Genomic DNA, 4,236 nt, shown 5'->3' with positions numbered 1-4,236 from the left:
TATTTCTTGTGATTTCTTCTTTTGCCCATAGTTTATTTAGAGCTGTTTTGTTGAATTTCCAAATATTTGAGAGATTTGGCAGATATCTTTTTGTTATTATTTCCAATTTAATTCCATAGTAGTTATAGACTATTCTTTCTATGATTTCTAAACTTTTAAATTTGTTGATAAATGTTTCATGGACATGTTATCCATCTTGGTAAATGGTCCATGTGCACCCCAAAACACTACTTCAAAGTACATGAAATTAAAAAAAAAAGACTTACAAAAGAAGAGACCAAAAAACCCACCACAATTACATTGGGAGATGCCAAGGCTCATCTCTCCATCATTGATAGGAAAGAACAGACAAAAATTCACTAAGGATAGTTTTTTTTTTTTGCAACGGGTTTGCTGCCAGAACACAGGTGCTGTGAAAACCACCCATAAAAGCCAAAATGGGGAAGGAAAAGACCCACATCAACATCGTCGTCATCGGACACGTAGATTCAGGCAAGTCCACCACTGCTGGCCGTCTGATCTACAAATGTGGTGGGATCGACAAAAGAACCATTGAAAAATTTGAGAAGGAGGCCGCTGAAATGGGAAAGGGCTCCTTCAAGTATGCCTGGGTCTGGGATGAACTGAAAGCTGAGCGTGAGCGTGGTGTCACCACTGATATCGCCCTGTGGAAATTTGAGATCAGCAAATATTCTGTGACTATTATTGACGCCCCAGGACACAGAGACTTTATCAAAAACATGATTACGGGCACATCTCAGGCTAACTGTGCTGTCCTGATTGTTGCTGCTGGTGTTGGTGAATTTGAAGCTGGTATCTCAAAGGATGGGCAGACCCGTGAGCATGCCCTTCTGGCTTACACACTAGGTGTGAAACAACTAATTGTTGGTGTTAACAAAATGGATTCCACTGAGCTGCCCTATAGCCAGAAGAGATACGAGGAAATTGTTAAAGAAGTCAGCACTTACATTAAGAAAATTGGCTACAACCCCAACACAGTAGCATTTGTGCCAATTTCTGGCTGGAATGGTGACAACATGTTGGAGCCAAGTGCTAACATGCCTTGGTTCAAGGGATGGAAAGTCACCCGTAAAGATGGCAATGCCAGCGGAACCACACTGCTTGAAGCTTTGGATTGCATCCTGCCACCAACTCGTCCAACTGACAAGCCCTTGTGTCTACCTCTCCAGGGTGCCTACAAAATTGGTGGTATTGGCACTGTCCCTGTGGGCCGAGTGGAGACTGGTGTTCTCGAACCCGGCATGGGGATCACCTTTGCTCCAGTCAATGTTACAACTGAAGTAAAGTCCGTTGAAATGCACCATGAAGCTTTGAGCGAAGCTCTTCCAGGGGACAACGTGGGCTTCAACGCCAAGAACGTGTCTGTCAAAGATGTTCGTCGTGGCAACGTTGCTGGGGACAGCAAAAATGACCCACCAATGGAAGCAGCAGGCTTCACTGCTCAGGTGATTATCCTGAACCATCCAGGCCAAATTAGCGCTGGCTACGCTCCTGTACTGGACTGTCACACTGCTCACACTGCCTGCAAGTTTGCTGAGCTGAAGGAAAAGATTGATCGCCACTCTGGAAAGAAGCTGGAGGATGGTCCTAAATTCTTGAAGTCTGGTGATGCTGCCATAATTGATATGGTTCCTGGCAAGCCCATGTGTGTCGAGAGCTTCTCAGACTATCCCCCTCTGGGTAGTTTTGCTGTTCGTGATATGAGACAGACAGTTGCTGTGGGTGTCATCAAAGCAGTGGACAAGAAGGCTGCTGGAGCTGGCAAGGTCACCATATCTGCCCAGAAAGCTCAGAAGGCTAAATGAATATTATTCCTAATACCTGCCACCCTACTCTTAATCAGTGGTGGAATAACGGTCTCAGAACTGTTTGTTTCAATTGACCATTTAAGTTTAATAGTAAAAGACTGGTTGTTAATAACAATGCATCGTAAAACCTTCAGAAGGAAAGGAGAATATTTTGTGGACCACTTTTGTTTCTTTTTGTGGACCACTTTTGTTTCTTTTTGTGTGGCAGTTTTAAGTTATTAGTTTTTAAAATCAGTACTTTTTAATGGAAACAACTTGACCAAAAATCTGTCACAGAATTTTGAGACCCATTAAAACAAAGTTTAATGAGAAAAAAAAATCACTAAGGATAATACAAAACCTGACATTATTAATCAACTCTACTTAATTGATTTTTATAGAACACTTCACTTACCAATAGCAAAATACAATTTTTTTAAGTGCACATGGACTTAAAAAGGGACTTCTGGGAGCTCCCTTGCCCCTTCCACCATGTAAGGATACAGGGACAAGACAGCTGGCTTTGAACCAGTAAGCAGTCCCTTACCAGACACCAAATCTGCAGTACCTTGGCCTTGAACTCCCCAGCCTCCACAACTGTGAGAAGTAAATGCTTGTTTTTTAAGCCATCCAGCTTATGGTATTTTTGTTATAGCAGCCTGAATGGACTAAGACAACATAGGATCCATAAATCAGTGTGATTTTATTCTGAGTCTTTGTCAGTCTTTATTATGCTCCTACATTAATGAGAGACTAGGAATTATTTAATAAATCAATAGATAAAAGCTGATATATTTGTTACACCATATTTTACTTGTAGAAGTCACAGCATAGTTTGAAAACCAGGGAAATTTTCAAGTATGAGGCATAACTATATGAGTAAATGATTTATAAATAAAATGGTAAGTCATGTAGATTTTTTCTCTAATGTTTTATATAAACTGTACAAAGTTGCCAAGCTCTCACTCCTGGGTGAGAGTCATTTAAACCCAAGCAGGGTTTGGCAGACCATTCCATGCTACTGTGAAATAAACTGCTCATACCACAAAAGGTTTGTTTTCAGAACTCTGGCATCCCAGCCTGTCCTTGCCTCTGGTCTTATTCGTTTGGTAACCACAGTTGTGTCTATGCTGACTCAAGCTTGGGTTTCCTCAGAGCTTTTGAATATTAGTTTATACTGTTATTTATCATGACCTAAGGTTTTATCCAAATAGAAAATCTATTCCTCTAAGTGATTTCAGATTGGAAGCACCAGCTGCACCTTCCCCTGAACTTTTTATCCTATTTAAAACTCTACATCATCCTTTCTTCCTAAAGTTATTCCCTTATGGCTAGAGTCCCCAAGCTTCCACAGGATCTATACTTATATAAGGAGGAGGGTAAACTTTTTATTGAAGGTTAACACACAAACAAAAATAGAAAACTGCACAAAACATAGGAATACAGCTCCACAGATGTTTACGAAATGAATGCTCCTGTGTAGCCTGTGCCCAGATTAAGAAAGAGTCACAGTCCCTGTCCCCTTCCCCATTAGAGAATTACTAGTTTAGTTTGAACTTTTTATTAACCTTCAATGAATGCAATCAAACAATACTGACTTGTCTTTATCTGACTTCTTTGCTCAATACTATGTTAGTGAGATTTATTCATACTTTTGTATATGGTTGTAGCTCACTTATTCCTATTACTATATGTATTATTATATATTTTTCTTTGATATAACATAATTTATTAACCTATTTCATTATGAGTGGATATTTGGTAAAATCCAGTTTTTTGGTTATTAGAGATAGTGCTGCTATAACACATTTATTTGAGTCTTAGTAAATATCTACACATTTCTGTTGCTTATGTACTAGGAGTGAAATGGCTAGTTCATATGATTTGCAAATGTTCCACTTTAATAGATACTGTCACCCAGTTTTTCGAAGTGGGTGCAACAATGAACACTACCACTGGTAGTGTATGAGAGTTCCAGGAGCTCCACACCCTTGCCAACACTTGGTCTTGCAGATCCCTTTTTAATTCCTTCATTTATGCTGTACTGCTCACCTGCCTCCCACTAAATTGAGACAGTTTTTGTCTTCTCATCCCCACCCTCTATCCCTGAGCTCCCTATGTTAATAAGTATTTACATTAAAATTAAATTCACTCCTCTGGTACTACCTTATACGTACTATCAGTAAGAAATGGCATTACGCATTATATAGTCTCCTTAGACTTCCCATATTTAACTTTTCCTATCTTGGAGCTATTTGATATTAACAGTCAGGCGTGTAGTCATAGACATGTATAAACAACTGGTGCTAGCTGGTGAATGTGCAAACTTTGTAAAACCTTCTATTTAAAAAAATCTTGCTATATTGATCCTAAAGTATAAAGAATGCTTTGAAATGATTAAAAATAAGGTAAATGAGAATAAGATAGC

At 39.3% G+C, this 4,236-nt stretch overlaps 1 pseudogene; it reads left to right on the top strand.

Annotated features, from left to right (window-relative positions):
- The first annotated feature begins 373 nt into the window (after positions 1-373).
- Positions 374-2,129, top strand: LOC105872315 (elongation factor 1-alpha 1 pseudogene; annotated as a pseudogene).
- Positions 2,130-4,236: the final 2,107 nt, after the last annotated feature.

The sequence above is a fragment of the Microcebus murinus genome, chromosome 27 (genome assembly GCF_040939455.1).
Source record: "Microcebus murinus isolate Inina chromosome 27, M.murinus_Inina_mat1.0, whole genome shotgun sequence".
NCBI lineage: Eukaryota > Metazoa > Chordata > Mammalia > Primates > Cheirogaleidae > Microcebus > Microcebus murinus.
The sequence above is the reverse complement of the archived record's forward strand: the minus strand, read 5'-3'. Positions and strand labels throughout refer to the sequence as shown.